The sequence below is a fragment of the Lepidochelys olivacea genome, assembly GCF_965140295.1.
Source record: "Lepidochelys olivacea isolate rLepOli2 genome assembly, chromosome: 10".
Taxonomy (NCBI): Eukaryota; Metazoa; Chordata; order Testudines; family Cheloniidae; genus Lepidochelys; species Lepidochelys olivacea.
In genome coordinates, this window is record NC_140420.1 from 70778995 (window position 1) to 70799709 (window position 20715).

Consider the following 20715-nt stretch of genomic DNA (forward strand, 5'->3'; position numbering starts at 1 on the left):
AGGTACTAACTAGCCTTGATCGGACTCCTGGAAGGAGTGCAGGTTCCCTGGGGTGACAGTGGTGGGTTGCTGGATGCTGCTTGCTCTGGCAGATGTAAATATGGGTTTCAGACCCACCCTCTCATTGCTTTCCCTTGAGATGCTCACAAAAGCAACAACTGAGGTGATCAGAAACAGAGAGGAGGCATCTGGCTGCCTCAGGGTATCCATGAATCACACCCCTAATGCACTCCATTCACCTTGCCGTACCCCAAAAAGAGCACAACAGTGGGGAGCTGGAGGGGCGCAGGCAGTGTTCAACAGTTCAGCAAGTGCGGGGCACAGTGTTGACGAGGAGGCCATGCACCATAAGGCAGACTGTGACTTGTTGTCATGAGATGAGCTATAGAACAACAAAATCACTAGTCTTCCATAAGGGACGGGGCCAGTGAGCACAGCAGCCAATCCACACCTCACCCACTCAATGTCCACCCCCCCAGGGGCTGGGCGAGTGAGCCCAGCCAGGCCCAGAGCACCCATTCCACATCTCGCCGAGCCATGTCAGTCCCTGAGGGGCTACGGGAGTGCCCCCTTTACATACTGCGACAGAGCTGGCAATTTCCTACAATGTCCTGGACAAACCTTATTGAATTAAATGTATGTAGCATTGTGAGCCAGGGATTGTATGTTGTTCCATGTGAGAGGATAACCATGGCTCCTCCAGGTACTAAAACCAGGGGGGCGTTATTAGGCAAATTCACTCAGGGTGTAACACTTCCCAAGAGGAACCCTCCCTCCCCCACCCCGGCTTGAGAGACTTGCATATAGTTGGTCAGACTGGCTTCTCTAGAGACTAGCAGACAAAGGAAGGACTTTTAGATAAATAAGCTGAGTTTAAACTGATTTAGGGCCTCCTTTCTGACCCAGCAAATGGACAGGACCTGTGATCCAGGGGTGGTGGTAAACCTTAGGAAGGGGCTGAAAGGATTTTGGCCTATTGAAGCCCTGTAAGACTGGGTGCCTGTTCTGAGTGAGAGCTGTTAGGAACTTGTGACCACAGAAGAACCCCTGTGTGGGACTTGCAGAACTGTTCACCAGCCAGAGCCTGGCTGGAGTTGGGGTGATCTCTGGTAAGCTTATTAGCACTTGTGGTGGGTTCTTTCATTGTTTTAATCTGTTTTCTCTGCACTGCTTTCACCTTAAGAATAAACGTGCTTGCTTAGAAAGAGCTGTGCAGCAGCTTAACCATGGCAATCACACTTGGTGCCATCTTTGAGGTGTTGTGGGGATATCACAGTATAGTTGGGGAACAATGCAACCTGGAAATACCCCCGTGAGGAGGGAGAGAGCAGCATGCCTCCACCCAAGAGAGGTGATGGCTGAGGAGCCTGGAGTGGGTGCCCTTGCTGGACCATGAGAAGGAAATACAGGTGCAATTGCCCTGACCTCTGACAGGTCATGTACAGTGAGTCTGTCCCTCATGCCCACCTCCAATGAATGAAGTGCATATCTGATATGCCTATTGCACATGCTGGAAGCCTGGCAATCAGCAGGCAGGCTCTCATGCCCAGGTTGTCAAGAAGGCCAGAGAGATCACTGGAGTTAGGACTCCTTTGATCCATTTCTGTCTCCAGGCAGGAGCAAGCTGGTCAGAGCAGGGGACGTGGAGTCACACTCCTGGGTTCTCTGGCCAGCTGCACCGTCGATTGACCGCATGATCTTGGGTAAGTCACTCCCTCCTCTGTGCCTGAGTTTTCCCATCTGTCCTCTGGGACTGGTACCCTTTCTCTGCCCAGCCAGGAATGCAGTGAAGCTCTCTGAAGATGGGAGCGGATGTGAGTGTCTAATGTTGTTATTGAATGTGACATTCCAATGGTCTTAAATTGATAACAGCCCAGACATATACCGGGAAAGTTATTGCCCGTGGCAGTGCTCAGAGCAGTTAGTGTCCATGGAGATCCCAGCTGTGACCTTTGTCGTAGCAGTAAAATTATCCATAGATCACGGTACTTACGAGTGCATGTCACCTGATCATCTCTAGTGCTGGCTGGGCATGGTCAGACATCCCACTCATTTCAGCTTTAGTTCTCTGTAGAGAGTGGACCTGGAAAGCTGACCCAGGCCCAAGGAGAACCAGCTCTGTTGTGAGACAATTCACCTCCTCTGACTGGCCATCATGGCCCTGCACGCACTCACGTACCACGGGAAACTCAAAAGCCTTTTTCCTAGCCCATCCCCCCTCCTGGCAGAGAGGGAGTGGAAATCAGCAAAGCATACAAGCTGGAATTCCACTCCCCTCGCTCCTTCATAATTCAGTGTCCTGCCCACCCACGGTGTGGAAGCTGGGAGCAGAAATCCAGACCCTTCTTATTTCTTTGTTTAAAGAAGGTGGCTTGCATTGTCTGGGCCTGATTCTCCTCTCTCTTACCCCAGCGTGATGCCAGGGGCACTCCATTGACGTCAGTAGTGGGAGTACCCCGGGGTGGGGGGGAATAAGAACCAATATCTTTTGGGAGATGATGCACACCTCCCTTTGCAGTCTCATTGCTGCAGCCATTCATTCCTCCTTCTTTGCCCTAAGCTTGTCGGCTGAGCAAGTCTAAGTCTCGCTGCTTTCCCCTCTTCACCACCTGAGGGCTTGTTCTGTCTTTTCAGAAATTAAAAGGTTTAAACTGGCTTCAAACTGTAATTTAATTTTTATGTTCCTCTCCTTTTATGAATTTCTCCTAGTTATTAAACCTCTTCCCTAAATCTGCAGCCGTCTATTACAAACATTTCCCCCCAGTCCCTGCCGCTAAGCTAATTAATTCCCCCCTAATGACAGTCCCACAATAACTTCCTAGGAGGGCCCTGGAAGGTCATTTGGTTTTGTAGCCATTTCTAATCTTGTTTATTATATTCTGTGAGCCCATGGGATACTGCTGTAGGTAATTCTTAATTTTTTATTCTTTTGGAATCGCTGGCCTTGCTTTATCCTGCCAAGTAATTGTTAGCGGGGAGTGATCGGACCATAATACGATGCCCATGTCCATTGAAACAAAAGTGAACTTGCACACAGAGAAACAAAAACCATAATCAGTGCAGGTATACACATGCCAAGAGCTTGAGTAGGAGTTGTTAGCACAGGCTTATGGAGACAGCCTTCTCTGTGCGTCACAGCGGATTAGTTCTGTTACAGTTTTTTTTTTATTACCTGAACTGCAGTTGCTATTTTGCTTAGCTTCACTAGCTTTTTCCATAGTCAATTATGCATTTAAAATCCCCTCTTGTTTTTTCCTTTCCTACTGCAGAAGTCCTCAGAACCTAAAACATGCCGGGGAGCTGGCTGCACAGGGACCCCAATATGGGGTATACAGATAATCTGGGATAAGTGAGAGTCTCTAATTGTTTTTTGGTGGAGTTACTCATGGTTTGCACCGTTGTAAATCAGAGCAGAATTTGGTCCTTGAGTTTCCATTCAAGCCCCCTTTGTGGTCACTTTCCATGACCATGACCATGAATGCAGCTGAGTTTTCCTGGCGCAGGCGTTCGTGGAAGGCATGCACAGACCTCTACAGAAACTGATTTCTTAATTTACTAGTCGCGGAATTGCAAAGGAAGTGCTTTCAGGCTCACCCTATCAGAGGAGAGAAACAAGCCCGGGATCATGTGACTTACCTGGCCAATCACAGCTAGCCCTCACTGCCTGAATAGTGCATACTGGACACTCACAGGGGACTGTTGCAGACCAGTCTGTATGGGGAAATAAATTTGAAAAAGTGGATTTATTTAGGATAATGACTACATTTGGGAACCATCATCAGGGCACGGATATTATGTGAGCAGAAGAACAGATCACATTTATTCCATAAATAATATTTTGGGAAATACAGGCCCAGCTCTAGTTTTTCCATGGCAGAGCTATTTACGGGGCTGAGATCATGTGAGAACTATTGCTCTGTGTCTCTTTCTCTCTCCACCACCTCCTTTTGTTTCAGCTCAAAAGCAGCCAGCAGGTTGGTAGCATTTTGTGACCTTTATATAATGCTGCCATGTCTTCCTCAGTGGCCTGGAAAGTGCAGTTAATGTACCTGAGAGGATCCTTTCCGCAGGAGACAGCAGTCTCGTCCTTCAACACTCTGTCTGCAGAAATACCAGGTGCACCAAGACAGTTGAGAAAAATTGCACGGAGTTACCAGCAGCTGCCATTGGAAATGAGACTGGTAGAAAGTACATCAGGAAGAAATTACATGTACACTGCAGCTAGCAGAAATGGGCTATTGTTCCTTGGTTCCCGCACACAGCTGGGAGGTACAGAGCGATATACATATCCTGGCTTCTCCAGCCAGCAAAGCTGTGCAAACTCTTGGAAATGTTCAAGGCTAGACAGCCAGCTTACCTGCACTGTAATAGCACCTTAATTTCTGGTGTAGACGTACCCTAATTTAATGATCCCCTGAATCCGTCCATGATCGGTAACTGCTGGTAACTTGGTGCAAACTCTTGTTAAGATCATGTTGATGTTAACGAGTGCATTGACATCCCCTGCCTTGTATGCCGCGCTTCAGGTTTATGCACACACACATAGTGGTGCCTGACTAAGAAATTAGGCACAATCCCTTGGTAAATCAGTAGTTCACATAGGGTGAAAATCCTGGCTCTATTGAAGTCAATGACAAACCCATAGACTCTGAGACTCCCTCTTTCTATGGCTCTAGTGAGTGCCTCTCTCCTCTGTAAGAGGTCGTCTCTTCACTCAAAGGAACTTGTTGGGAAAGTGGAATAGCCACAGACATTATTTCAAATAGAAAGGCTCAGAATCCTTTGGGTTGGCAGAGACAGGTAGCAGGGTCTCCAAGCCAGGACTAAGTTAATTCTCACCTGATTCAGTCCACCATAGGTGGGCATCTAGCCTTGAGCATTTCCAGTGCTGGTGATTTCACTGCATCTCTCATCAGCTTCTTCCCAGAACCAAACTGGTCTTAGAGTTGGAGGACCAGATCCTGCAGCCTCTTTGCATTGCCAGCCTGAAAAAGGTTGGCTCTCCTCAGAGGGAGGGAATTGCCAGAATTGTAGATTGTAGAACTAACCCCAGGATCAGGCAGCCATAACCGACTTCCTCAACTGCACCCAGTCATAGAGGTTTTCCTAAAATGTAACCCAAAATTTCCCTACTGCAGTTTAAGCCCATCACTGTTGTTCTGTTCTGATGGACTAACAAGACTAATGGATTCTTTTCCTCTAACACATCCCTTTCTGAATTTATAAGACCTTATCAGTCAGCGTTTGCGAGACCAAACACATCCATTTCTCTTAATCTTTGCTCAGAGGTCTTGTTTTGCAAACCCTATATATTAAAAGAGCATGCAATTTGCACAAGTTCATGCAAAGTTATAACCCTTCCTTTTAATTGCAAAGAAACCCTTGCACAAGCAGTTGTGAAAACAGCCTTTTGCAGTTTTACAAGCCTGTTATTTATTGCTTAGATTGCGAGGGGACACTTAGGTCATATGCCCCCAAACAATCTGCATTCCAGCTGTCCACTTGCTCACAGGCATGGAAACAGAAAAGTCAGAATTGCTTTACATTTGAATACAGTGGATTCAGCTTATTTGACTAACCACAATTTTTATTCTGCATTTCCTGTATTATGTCGTTATTAACAAGAGCTCAGAGCTAATTTTAAGCTGCAATTGCCCCCTGAGCACATCTTACCTGGTTTTATGTTTCAGAAAGGATACAGGAAAGCAGTCACACAGCTGTCGCTTTGCATCCACCAGCCAGACTAGAGCTGGGTGAACTATGCAAAAACCATTTGTTCAGATTACGGCCCTGATCCTGCAATTCGACCAATGCATGTGGCCCCCAATGCCTACAGACTTCATTGTCGTCTGTGTGAGTGCAGCAGCCTACCTGCACTTATCTGACTGCACATTAACTTTGAGGACATTTGTGTCCCCCTTTTTTCAGCACGCATTCAGAGAAGTGAGCTTCCTTTGTTCCCAAGCATGTTTGTGGAAAGTGAAAGTTCATGATTCCTCATGTCCGTGTGAAAGTTGGTGCAGGATAGATATGTTCACCTCACCCTCTTGAAATCTGTCATTTCCCTTCCTCTGGTCCGGGAAAGTTTCAGTGATCCAATCAGAAATAAAAGACTAAGCCATGTGAATTAAGTGATCAGTCAGCACAAAGAAGCAAAGGTGAATCATTTACATAGAACCCAGAGGCTGAGATATATTTCCGTAAAGCATTTGAACAATCTTGAATAATGAACAAAACTGTAAAACTGAGTAGATCGTGGATAGAATAAAGAGCTAAATTTGTAGAATGAATAATTCACTACAAATAATTGGCCTGGCTCAGAGTGAGAAAGAAGCAAGTGTGATCTTAGAAGGCTAGATGAGTTTGGATGGCTTGGTTGTTGATCGCTAGCCATTTCCTGTACTGCAATATTTTAATTGTTACACCATAATCCTTGCTATTTAGACAGAAGCTATTCACATTGTGTACATGACTCATCACACCTGGATTCTGCAGAATATTGGTCTGTAATGCTCTTGGGCTTGAAGGCAAAGGAAAGTTTGTCAGTGGTTATTAGACCAATATTCCAGACATGCTCTGTCACTGGGCCAAATTCAGGCCTAGTGGAAGCAGGTGCAACTCAGCTGAAGTCAATGGAGATGCACTGGCTTATACCAGGTCACAGTTTAGTCCATTGTCCTTGTCTGTTGCTGCTGTCCCTGCATTTCTCTCTTTCTGTCTCTAGCCTCCTCCTGTCCTCTTTAATCAAAGTAGGCTGTGGAATAAAGACATCTTGACATTTGGATTGAGAATGGAAATGAATACATGCGATGTCCCAGCACAGGGAGGAGGCAGCGACGGTCGAGCGCGGCTGCTGTAGCAGACAATTAGCATGATCATGTTTATGAATGTGGATCAGTAATTCCAGGTAAAGTCCCTGAGAGTGCTAATGCCAGATAACAATGCCTCCTCCCTGCCCAGGGAGCCAGGCAATGGGCAGAGGGCTCCAACAACAGCAGCACGTTCCTGCTGTGACTCCAAAATGCTTCATTTCTCAATCCCAGCCTGGACGAGTCTCATTTTGTCTCCTAAAGAAGTTATTAGCGAGAACCTGGAGCACTGCCTATGGAGTCCAAGCAGAGCTGCTGTAGATCGTCCCATTACATATCGTCTCTCACTGGCCTTCGCTGTGTTAGGCAGTCACAGACTTGTGTACATGCAGGACCTAGCTTTGCCATTTCCAGAGCCCACCATCCCAGGGGTCATTCTGGAGGGGTCTGCAGTGCCAGGAGTGAAGGGGGAAGTGCACTTCATGGGGACAGACAGGCATTCTTAAAGTGAAATGCCAATAACAATGTTTTGTCCTTTTGGACCAACATTCATGGAAGGATCTCAGCTATTTTACAAACATTAACTAATCAAGCTTTATGCAGTCGCCCGTAGGGGGGTGCCTTCACTGGGAAAAGAGGTGATTTTTAACCAAATGCTAGCTAACAGGTGGTAACATCCCAGTGTGTAGTTTTAACACACATAGCAGGTTGACCAGAACCATGGTGTACCTCTGCTTGTTTCCCAGCCTGCAAAAGCAATGCCTGGCAATTGGGACTAGCCAGCAGGGAGGGAAGGTGGTTAGGACGAGGGTGAGCCAGCTCAGCAAAGATGCCCTGGTCCCTGCTTCCTGTTAGCTTAGTGTCTGAGAATGAAGAGGGGCCCAGTTCACATCTTGGAGGGGAAGGCGGCACAGAGGAGGTGGAAGTCCTGGGGTTTGGGGAAGGCCCTGTGCTCCAGACCTACCCAAATTTCTTGGACCTACTGGACTAGGGCTTCTGTAGGGACCCTGAATGTCCCTGGGGTCTGTAGGGCACCACGGCATCTTCCAGTCAACTGTGGCTCAGCAGAGTTACAGAACCCAGGAGCGGGGCTTTCTTCCAGCAGCCCCCGCAGTCACCCATCACATCGGCAGGCAGGTATAGTTAAGAAGGCCATTCTGTGTCCCACAGGGGCTACAAATGAAAACAGAGGGAGAGAGAGGATGTGGAGGGGTTTCAGTGATTGGAAGGGGGCAGTATGGAGCAGGGGGGCAGCAGCAGAGGAACAGAGGGGAAAGTTGAGATGAAGCTAAGTAACGAGCCTGGAGGCAAGTGTGAGCAGCAGGAGGACTCCATCAGAGTGAGTTTTCTTCAGAAAGACCAGTCCAGACAAATAAAAGCCCCAAGAAGTGATACAAGGATTCCTAGTTTGGAGGTAACAGACTGTTCAGCATGAAGTGGCAACTACAATGGGTGGTAAGTTTTGCCCTCCTGCTACCCCCAGTGTCTCTGCCACTCGCTGACTACATGACTCTTCAGACGCCACATCTCCTGTCCTCTCCAGCCCAGGCCTACACTATTAGCTCTCTCCCTAATTAAATGCTCCAGTCTCATTCCCTGAGCCTCCATCTTTCCCTATGCTCGCTTTCCTTCAACGCAGCCACCACATGCTCTCCCCGTGCCCCTGCTGTACCTGCTGGGTGCACTGAGCACACACTGATTGCCCTGAGATGTAGAGCTAAACAGCCGGGACACGCAGCTGTGGGAGGGAGGCAAGATTATTGAGCAAGAAGTGATCCAAAGAACAGGGCTGGGCAATTAAAAGAGAAGCATTCCCCTTTCAAACTCCCGCTGTGATAAATGGACTGGTTGCCGCTCAGGGAGCTGCCTTGGAAGCTGGGTCATCAGTCAGTTGCTTATGGGTGAACAGGAGGGTTTCCCCATTGTTGTTATTACCATCAATGTCAGCGCTGGATTGACAGCAATGTCAATCACAGATGGACAAAGACGGGACGTCTTTCTAGAAGATCTGCTCTAGCTCAACCATACGTTATGGGCTTGATGCAGCTATTACTGGGGGAGGCTCCATTGCCTGTGTTATGCAGGAGGACAGACTAGATGAACTAAGAGTCCCTTCTGGTCTTAAAAACCTATGAATCTATAATGAGTGCTGGAGACTGAATTCTCCTGTTACTCCATAGGAGAGGTACAGCACAGGAGGTGATATTGAGAACTCTCCTTCTCCCCACATTGCCCTTGGGCCATCTGCCTCCATCCCTGACCTGGAGGGGCCACTTCTGCAGATGGCAGGAGAGTTCAGTCTCCATGGCCCCTCTGCTAAGATGGGCAGCAAAGGTGTCAGTGGTATGTGGTGAGGTGGACACATGCCCGCGAGGACCTGGACTCAGGCTGGCAGCTTGTCTCATGGTGTCAGTCAACCACAAGCTCAAGAGCAGGAAGGCAAGAAGTCCAGCCGAGAGGTCACTGCTGTATACAGACAGCTAATGGCAGGTGTGGGAAGAAGCCGTAAATATTAACTGAACAGAGACATCAACCATGGAAGCCAACAGTTTATGTCTAGGTAAGCATCTCTAGCTGATGATGACCTCAGCAAGGAGTAGGGGTATGCTGATGGGTCAGTAGTTGCCAGGGCCTAGCACTCTTCCCACCTCTTTTTCCCATCTCCGTCCAACTGCCTCACATCCTTGATAATCCCGCTGCGGCTGCAGCCTGAAGCTTTTTATTGAGTTGCCATGTACAGAGGAAGAGCCAAGTGCAAGGGAGATTGTGTTCCTCCTGATGGAGGCAGAGGAAACTCTATTGGGCAGCACATAGAGCAGCCATAAAGATGGCTAATGCTGGTCAGCTGCGGACTCTCTGCACAGGGCTATGCCCTGCAGAGAGAGATCCTACTGCATCCTTTCACTCACGCACAGCAATAACTACCTCTCTCTCTCTGTGGCACCATCCCTCCTTGCCCTTAGATATACAGACACCGAGTGCAGCCTTCCTGGTGTGCTGAACACGGTGGAGGAAGCCACAAAGCCAGGAGCAAGCACAGGCCATCTCATCTGATCAGGTCTGAGGGAGAAGATGACACCTTGCAGAGTATCACGGCATTGCAATGCTGGGGGAGAGGTTGCCAAGAGACATTTGATTTCAGATGGAGCAGAGTGCTGGTACTGGGTACATGGGGGAGAGGAAGACAATACCACGAGCACCACAGAGGAGGAGGAAGAATTCTGCATTTGCCCTCGAGGGACAGGGTGGCTGGATTAACATAGTTTTAGGAATTAGGGGTGGAAGTGCCCTATTGCTGCTGGGGCATCCCATGTGGGGTGGAAAGCAGGTGACCCTCCCAACTGCCCCACTTTGCTGGCTCAGCCCTTGGAGAACAGTGTGCAATTATGGGCCTTGCGGAAGCTTCATTATCACACTGTCTCAGCCTCGTTTGACAAGACGCTTTATTGCCAAAGTTATTAAAAGTGAAACGTGCAGCTCTGCGCTGTAATTTCCTGTCTGCAGCGATAAGCCAGGCTGCGCCGGCTGTGTAAAAACAGTTATTTTTATGTATGGCTCTGTCTGGGGTGGGTAGGGGGATGGGGCTCAGCTCCCATTAATTGCATTTGTTAATGAGATTTATTCTGGGACTTCTGAATGAGGCCATGTACGCTGTCCCCCCTCCCCCACTGTTGTTGCTTTGCACCAGAGGTGGCCAATGGATAACTGTGTTGCTGAGCCGTAGACGAGAGGAAGCAAGTAGGCGTGTGTGTGTGTGTGTGCGCGCGCGCGCGCGCACATGCAGCAGCCACAGCCAAGCTCTGCTTTGGTTAAATTAAAAACAAAAAACAAACTAACCCCCTATTCCAAACCCATGTTGACTTCACAGGATTGCTAGGGAGTCTAAGGGAATTCTGGGAGCCAGCCTGAAGCATCACACTATCCAAAACTTGCAGCAATTTCCCGTGTCTATTTTGCAAAGTGTAAATTGTTTGTTTCCTAGTCTCTCCTGCTCACCCCTGCCCCTGAAATCTGATCCCCATTCAAACAGTGCCCCCGCTTCCAGCTCACAAAACTCACTGGGTCCAGAAAATCCGTGGATGCAAGCTAATTATTTCTTGCTGACTGGGTGGATCCCTCCATTATCCCATCATATGCAATTTCCCACAATGATTATTCTAGGGCTGCCTTCCCCAGACACACCCCTGCTATCCCCCACAGTGGCAGCTCAAGAGAGAACTCTGGTAGCTTGAGGTCCCATGAAAGACCAATTGAGTCCCTTACTCCACACAAGGGGAAGGGCACTAAAGTCCCCTCTTCGACCTCACCCTATGCAGCCTTTGCCTGCCAGCCATGTCACTCCCCAGGTCCCAAGAGGCCAGCAGCTCACTATCTTCCTGTACTACATCCCTTGTGGAAGGGAGAGCAGCAATGGAGCTCAGCAGGGCATGACTGAGCCCGGTCTCCTCTGGAATGCTGAAAGGGGCAATGCAGGAGAGAGGGTTCAGCATGCAGAGGGAGGGAAGTACATTGGGATAATTGTCCTATTGGAACAAAGGCCCCGGTTCAGCTGCGCATTCATTCAAGGAATGATTCATGCATCCTAGCGGGGATGAAAATGCCCGGCTCTGCTTGCGATGGGTTTTTTTCCCCATCCCCCTGTGGAGGTTTGTGCCAAATTGTTCTAGACACATGCTTCACAACAGGCACCAAAGGAAGTCATTTGACCACAGACCCCATGTATCCCCACCCCTTTAGCTCTCAGATGGACAGACTATAGAACCAGATCACTCTAATGGCTAGGGAGGGTGTCAGGTGGAGTTAGCAATAGGTGGGGAGGTTGCTGGGGTCTGGTCTCATGTTGGAAAGGGAGGCAAGCTCAGGCCAAAAGTCTAGGCAGGGATGGAGAGAGAGAACAAGGGAACAGACAGCTGGGTAAGGGAATCCGGTGGGGCTCTTTGTCTTGCAAGGATGAGAGAGCAGAGGGGCAGTAACCAGCAGCTGCAGACAGAGGGCGCGTTTGGGGCGCTCTGAGAGATTGTGGGACACATGCTTGTCAGAGTGGAAGAAGCTCAGCAATCGGGAAATGTGCACTCTCGGTTAAATCCTTTTACCGCGTGGCACTCACCGGACCTTCCATTCCAACCCATCACAACAGAATGCATAGTCCTGCCCCACTCTCTTCCAGGCCCCTGTACGTGGCTCAAGCAGAACATCCGGAGCCACAACAGAACGGAGCAGTGATTGCTGTGGGACAAATACCTTCTGAGGCCCTTCCAGCCTCCTCCTCTCCTCCACCCTCTTCCTGCTGCCTTGATGGGGTTTCTCTGCAGAGCTGAACAGCAGCTGAGTAACATGTCCTCGGAGGTAGCAACTTCTTTTATTCAGGGGACAGAGCAGAGAATCCTTTTCCTTTGTCGGATGCCAGCTGCTTGCAGGCCTGATGGATGCTCTGCTAGCTGTTTGCAAATCTCATTTGCTGGAGCTCAGCTGGAGTGGAGGGTTACATATATTTTGTGTTATTGTTGAATTAAATGAAATATGTCCTGAGCCTCTTAGCGAGAAGCTCAGTGAAGCAACAGCAGAAAGAGCCTGTCTGCTTAATCTGCCTTTGAAACCCTCAAAGTTTAGGTCAGTCTGGGTGCAATTCTGATTGTGGATAGGGCCTGCAATCCCCTCTCCCAAATGGGTCTCCAGCACTATGATACCAAAACCATGACTCAAACCAGCTTTCCAGCATGGCTATTGCTGGCAGGGCTGGATCATGAGTTTTCTGCCCATAGTGGACAGACAGATTGGCACTGTACACAGATAAATACTAAATAACAATATAAAGAGTCAGGCTGTTGGCTGCCTCCAAGTAACTAGTCACATGGTTTCCGAACACTGTAGTCATATTGGGTATAGACCCAAAACCTGCCATACTTTAATGGTGTGAAATCATTTTTCCAATATGGGTAAAAGCAGTATGGACAGGGGCTGTGTGTGATGCTCATTCCAGTGTTATGTCCCAGGTACTGAGACCAGGTAATGAAGTACATAGCGCTGAGCTGTATTGGACTGTCTGCACTGTTCAAGCATCACATGGCAAAACTCCCAGGCTGGATTCTCCTCTCCCTTATGCTGGTATAACCACAATGCCTTCAATGGAATTACTCCACAGCCACACTTAAGGGAGAGAGGAATCAAAGCCCCACATGCCTGTCCCAGCCTGAAATGCTGTCACAGGAAAACTTGGGGGCTGGTCTTCTGCTGGTAAGGGCCATTAAATATTGTCCTTCCTCTCTCAGCTGAAGAACTTCATGTTCACATCAACCCTCACCAGATTTTCACCAGAATCAAAATCTCCACCTAACCTCCCAGACTCCCTGACCCAAGGAGATCTGACTCCTTTTCTGGAAGTACTGCCTCCAGCAGGTGGCCACAATAAAATAACTATAAGAAGGTCACTGAGGGTGAAAGTCTATCAGCATTTCTTCCGCTGGTAGCAGCACCCAGGCAAGAGCACCAGCACTATGGATGCACCAACTTTACAAGGTACAACTTCAGAGTGTCCAGCAGGCACACCCCTCCCTGAACATTGCAGGTGGGATTTAAAAATATAAAACTTGCTCTACAAATACCTTGTAAGAAAAATAACCCCATCCTGCAGCCAAGGCCAGCTATATGTTTCAGTCGCTAGAGTGGTTTGGTCCATGGTTTCACTCCACCATACGTGAGTTGCTAAAGGCCCTTCCAGACATGAGGAATCATTCTCATATCCCACTGGCCGTCAGCATGTATTCTACACAAGTGCTGTATATATACAGCGAATGGGAGAGACACAGCATTTAGCCCCATCTTATTTATTGCTCTGATTAGCAATTTTGGCTTTGAAAATCCAGACCCACAAATACGGTGGGTGGGAAATCACAACAATGAGGATGAAAATGCTCCAACGAAATCCTGCTCTGAGCTCAGCCTCCAACAGAGCCCAGGTATTCTCCCTGCCTCAGCTCGGGGTCAGAGTCTGCGTCAGCTTCATGCCCCTTCCCAGACTCCCATTGCTTGTTGGCTGGCAGTAATCACTTGCTAGGTAAGCTCCCTTTAATGCCAGCCAGGGCCCCTTGTTAATTTGTATTGCAGCGTGTGTCGCAGACTGATGTGTAATTAGAACTCCTGAATCCTGTCTCGTGCTGTAATTGCCCTGACAGGGGCCACAGCGTATCCGCTTGTTAATTAGTAAACCACAATATCCCGGGGGCTCACGGAGAGCTGCCTTAATTGTATTTTAGTTGGAACAGAGGGATAATTACCCTTCACTAGCACTGCCACTTTTTAATTCCTTTTAAAAAAAAGAAAAGAAATCAGCTCTTTCTCTTCCTTTTCCCCACTTCCCACCAGCAATGCAACAAGCCAACTTTCCTGAATTAAAAAAAAACTACCAAAAATAAACAAAAAACCAGGCTCAGAAGCCACAGAGTACATAGCTCGGGGGTGTAGTGGGGAACTTGGAGGAGTCTAATGAAACCACAACTTTACAGGTAGAGACCCAGGGTTTGCCAAAGGAGGCAGCACAGGTCCCTCTGTGAACTAACGGGTGTCTTGATTTCTCTTTATATGAGCGAGCGAGAGAGAGATTAAGGAGTTTGCTCTACAGCCTTAGTTAACAGCCAGTTGGCTTTTAGTTCATGCGGTAGAGGCTCATGCACTGAGCTCCAGAGGTCCCAGATTCGATCCTGCCCGCCAACGACTGGGGTCTGTCGGCGTTACAAGTGCTCCAGTTTGCCGTTGAAATGCAGCTGAAGTAAGAGGTACAAGTTGTATCTACAAAAGAGAAGATACCCTTTTGAAAATAAATGTCCCCCTGTATCTAGCTGTGTATATGACTATGGCTGTTTGTATACTGCTCCTTTAAATTTCTAATATGTACATTCCTTGTGTGCAGTGCCCTGCAGCCATTTTGTTCCAAAACTCAATACAGACTGTTATAACAAAGTCTCACACACACACTGTGCTCTCACACTCTCTCATGAAGACTTCTTTCTTGTTTTGTTGTTCTCTTGATCTGAAAGAAAGGTCATTCTAGCTGAAAGTATCTGTCTGAGATACAACAGGTTCTTTTACAGCCTTTGATGACACAAGTTCAATTTCCAAAAATCCCAAAGACATTTGATAAATACACTATTATTATTTATTATTTGTATCACCATAGCCCCAGCCATTGAGCTAGGCACTGTATAAATACAGCATGAAAAGACAGTCCCTGCCCCAAAGAGCTGACTACAATAGCAAGAAACTGTTGGGGTTGCTCCAAGATCTCTTCCACTCAGTTCTCCAAGAACTTAGTTTGACTCCAATCTTGTCACTCAGATTTTTTTACTTGGCATACAGCAAAACTATGTGGAGTTGATCAGACTCAAGCATGGGAGGCGGGGATATATAACACATCCAAAGTTATTCAGCAAAAAACCTTTCCTTATATACATTTTTACCAACATTAATAACACATGCATCCTACCTATATATTGCATGACATGCTTCGGGATTGGCTTGGTTACTTTGCAGGAACCAATTCCTGTGCAGCATACTCTGACTATGCATGTCATACTCTTTACCTCATCTTACATTCCAGGATTATTTTGTCTATTGTAAATGGCACCAGGGTGTTCCCACTTATATCAGCTAGTACAGACACTCTGTCTCTAGCCTACCGCTCCATACCTTCCCAGTCATGCCCAACAAGAAATGAGGCAAGTCACCTATGGCAAATTACTTATGCCCAGGCTTACAGAAATGTAGGAAGCAGGACTCCTGGTTTCTGTCTCAGTTCTGCCACTGGCTTGCTATGCACCTTTGAGGCAAGTCACTTCATTTCAGGTTTCCCTTTCTGCAAATCTACCTGTTGTGGGGAGGGGGCAATAGTGGTTTTTTGAGACTTCTTAATCTTAACAAAGTGCTTTGAGATCCTTGGATGCAAAAGGCCATGGAAATGCAAAGCAGGATTATGGCAGGTGTAAGTGTGATGGCTGCCATCTTGGCATCCACCAGGGACTGAACTAAGGAGTTGCAAAGCTAAAATCATGAGCCTGAGCTCAAGGACCATTTCCTCTGTAGAAGACTCTCATCCTCAGAGGATCAGGACAATATGCACAGAACAGTGGGTTACAAATGCAGCAGCCAACACCATGTGAGTCAAGGCTATTGCTCCATCAAGAACTAGGAAGGATGAACCCACTACCTTGAAGTGACTGTCATGCGGAACAAAGCTGCCACACCTATGGCACAATGCATCATCCAAAATCACAGTCTGAGAATGTCATGGCCATGACATTTGTTATGTCCTATACCTACCCTAGTTTGCAGAAGGGTGGAAACATCCTATTGAAACAGGAGCCTGTATTAACCCTGGATTTCCCTTTAGACTCAGTGCAGTGCAGTTCACCTTGGCAACTCCTCCCCTGTGGCATTACTTGTAAAGAAGGGTCTGGATGATGTACAACACAGCAATGGTAGGACTACTGCAGCCAGAGAAGAAGTCCAGCTTTGCAGCTGTCACTCTGAAGTAGAAGTTGGTTGGAAAATTTTGTTGAAAACGTTTCAATTAAAAACAAAATGTTTCAATGGTTGTTAGTTTCTTTATAGCATTTTCCAACCAGCTCTTCTCCAGAATATCCACCAAACTTGGCTGGGATGGGAAAAGGAGGCTGTTGAGGTTGGGGGTTCAAGACCAACTGATTAGCCCAAAGACATCATTCCCTCTCCAGAGAGAGGAACTCAGCACTCCAGAACACAACCGACAGGGGAAGGGCCTTGTGTTACACTATTGCAGTGTTGCCAATTGGTCCAGGACCTGGAAAGAAGGTTTTAGCTGGAAACACTGTACAGTTCACTCTTTCACATTCAATAGTAGCTCATTCTGCATCACTCCAATAAGACCATACAACTATCTTCCCATCCATCAACACTGCTTACTCCTGAAGTTCAGAAGCCACTATATACAACATCTGATAAACATAAGAATGGCCATACTAGGTCAGACAAATGTTCCATCTCGCCCAGTATCCTGTCTTCCAACAGTGACTGGTGCCAAATGCTTCAGAGGAAATGAACACAACAGGGCAATTTTGAGAAATCCATCCCGTCATCCAGTCCCAGCTTCTGGCAGTCAACAGTTCAGGGACACCCAGAGCATGGGGTTGTGTCCCTGACCATCTTGGCTAATAACCATTGATGGATCTATTCCCCAGGAACTTAGGCAATTCTTTTTGAACCCAGTTATACTTTTGGCCCTCTCAACATCCCCTAGCAATGAGTTCTAAAGGTAGTCTGTGCATTGTGTAAACAAGTACTTCCTTTTGTTTGTTTTAAACCTGCCATCTATTAATTTCATTGAGTGACCCCTGGTTCTAGTGTTATGTGAAGGGGTAAATAACACTTTCTTATTCACTTTCTCCACAATTCATGATTTTATAGACAAATATCATATCCCCCCTTAATCTTCTCTTTTCCAAGATAAACAGTTCCAGTCTTTTTAATCTGTCCTCATATGGAAGCTGCTCCATAGCCCTAATCATTTTTGTTTCCCTTCTCTGTACTTTTTCCAGTTCTAATATATCTTTTTTGAGACGGGATGACCAGAACTGCATGCAGTATTCAAGGTGTGGGAGTACTCTGGATTTATAGATTGACATTATGATACTTTCTGTTTTATTATCTAGCCCTTTCCTAATGGTTCCTAACATTCGGTTAGCTTTTTTGACTGCTAATTTACAGCTAATTTAGACACCATCCTTTTTATGTATAGTTGGGATTATGTTTTCCAATGTGTATTATTTTGCATTTATTGGATTTCATCTGCCATTTTGTTGCCCAGTCACCCAGTTTTGTGAGATCTCTTTGTAACTCTTCACAGTCAGCTTTGTACTTAACTATCTTGAGTAATTTTGCATCTTCTGCAAACTTTGCCACTGTAAATATTTGTGAATATGTTGCACAGCACTGGTCCCACTACAGATCCTTGGGAGACCCTGCTATTTAGCTCTCTCCACTGTGAAAATGGACCATTTATTCCCATCCTTTGCTTCCTATCTTTTAAACACTTACTGAGCCATGAGACAATCCTCTCTCTTATCCTATGACTGCTTATTTTGCTGAAGAGTCTTTGGTGAGGACGTTGTCAAAGGCTTTCTGAAAGTCAAAGTACACTATATCCACTGGATCACCCTTGTCTACTTGTTTGTTGACCCTCTCAAAGAATTCTAATAGATTGGTGAGGCATGATTTCCTTTTAGAAAATACGTGTTGACTCTCCACCAACATATCGTGTTCATCTATGTGTCAAAAAATTCTGTTCTTTACTATAGTTTCAATCAATTTGCCTCGTACTGAAGTTAGGCTTATCAACCTGCAATTGCAAAAATCACTTCTGGAGCCATTTTTTTAAAAAAATGGTTTTACATTAGCTATCCTCCAGTCATCTGATAGAGAAGCTGATTTAAACAATAGGTTACATGCTACAGTTAGTAATTCTATTTCATATTTGAGTTCCTTCAGAACTCTAGGGTGACTTATTGCTGTTTAAATTATCAATTTGTTCCAAAACCTCCTCTACTGACACTTCTCTCTTGGACAGTTCCTCAAATTTGCCACCTAAAAAGAATCAGTCAGGTGTGGGAATCTTCTCACATCCTTGGCAGTGAAGATCCATGCAGAAAATGTATTTAGCTTCTCCACAACTGCCTTGTCTTGACTGACTGCTGCTTCAGCACCTTGATCATCCAGTGGCCCTACTGATTGTTTGGCAGGCTTTCTGCTTCTGATGCATTTTAAAAAAAATTGCTGTTAGTTTTTGTCTTTTGCTAGTTGCTCTTCAAATTCTTTTGTGGCCTGCCTAATTCTACTTTTACACTTGACTCAGCAGAGTTGTGTTCCTTTCCAGTTTGCTCATTCAGATTTGACTTGCAATTTTTAAAGGCTCTTGGGGGAACAATGTGTCTCATGAGGATAGTTTTTGAAATTATTTAAATAATGAGCCTTGCTCTCAACTGGGCTGAGCTATGGGATGTCACAGGGAGGCCACTCCTGGGAACAGTCTGAATGAAAAGCTTCCAAGTGTTGGCAAGAGCAAAGAAGTTAAACAAAAAGCTTTAAGAAATAGTTCCAACACCTCTGATGGAAATTCAAAAACCTCAGAGGCTCCTCCCACCAGGTATTGCATGAATGGGCTGAAACAACAAACTGACATTGCGGGTCCTGGAGCACATGAGAACTGGCTTTAATGGCAGAGTAGCCATGGAATCAGAGGATGTGACTACTGTATGTTTCAAAGGTTGGAGCAATCATAGCATCTCAACAGCCATGATAGCACCAGCTGCAGGTAGTCACTGAAGCCCTCTGTGTGAAATTGAGGGCACCTGGGGAGTGAGGAAAAGGTGGCTGGACACAACCAGGATGCTAACAATGAATGTCACAGTGCCACTCACTGTAATTAGAATCCAGGATGGAGTTTATAGCTGAATAACCACAACGACTTTGCACAAATTAGACATTATACTGCAGGTTAATTAGATTTGTTACTGCTGACTTGATTAGCCCAGCTCTGTGATCTGCTGTGAGAAGTGGACGGGGGCCCCTTGAAGCTAACAGGCTCTTTCACTTGTAGATTTGGATAGTTAAACATCTGACTGGGAAAATGCTGCAGTGCGTCTGCACGTGAGGGAAAATGGCCACGTGTATACCCTCGGAAGTGCCCACTCTCCATTGCTCGGAGGGAGGTGGGCAATCCAAGCTTCCCTCTTACAGCCCAGAGTGTCAGCCTGGATTCACACTGTGGATATTTCATGTGATGGTCTCTTAACGATGTTTTTTAAAGGGAAATGTAACATTTAATTGACCTGCATGGAGCTGGGTGAACACAGAAGGAAAAACAAAATCTGAAAATGTCCGTTCAGATTTTTAAACCAATTTACTTTGACTGTGTCAGGGCCTGTTTTGTGTTTGCTAGACAATTATGTGGCTAATGAGAACATTCTCAGTTACATTAGACAGGATTAGAAAAGTAGAGATACAGACCCTCATGCTTCGATGCATAAGCCAGGCACTATCTAATGGGGTTAGGAAGCCATGTTATTCCATATTTGTCCACTGTGGGGTTTCTTGCATCTTCCTCTGAAGCAGATGGGCTGGCAACTGTTAGACCAGCTGCTAGGCTAGATGGACCCTTGGTATGGCAATTCCTGTGCTCATGATAAATGAATGAGGTTATCAGCAAGAAGAGGCAATTTTAAGCATATATTGGAGAATGGTTGTGGGAAGTGAGTTTTGAATTTGTGATCACAAATGTTCTCACAGGAAACCTGGCTCCATGAATCTCATTAATCCAATCAAGGAACAGAAACAAACCATATGACCAAGCATGTCCTGTTGGAACCACGCAACACAGCTCAGATTCTGAACACTCACTATGAACAGCTGGCACAGAATCTACAGACTTAGAACTACACATTTCAGTTGTTCAGCAGATCATCTGAAATAATGAATACATCTGAGAAAACTAGGTTGCTCACAGACCATTTGCAAACAAAAGGAGAGGTGGTGAAATCTGAATCAGCTTCTCAATGAGAATTATAAACTAAGCTCTTGTCTCATTCTACACTAGTTTATATGAAAGAGATTAAACTCAGGATGATCCATTCCTATGCAATAGCTGTGAAAAGGGAAGTTCCTAACCTGACAAGTGTAATCAAATAAAGAGGATGTACAATTAGTAAGAACCCTAATCTACATCTGCTTCTGTATTTCATAGCTTACTTTCTTTGTACCCTACCTCACAGCCCCACACCCTAACCTACCACAACGGCCAATATAACCCTATCCCTTCCCATCCTTTCCAACCCAACCTCACTAGCTGGTTAGTAGCTGGAAGGTTAGCCTTCATTAACGTTGT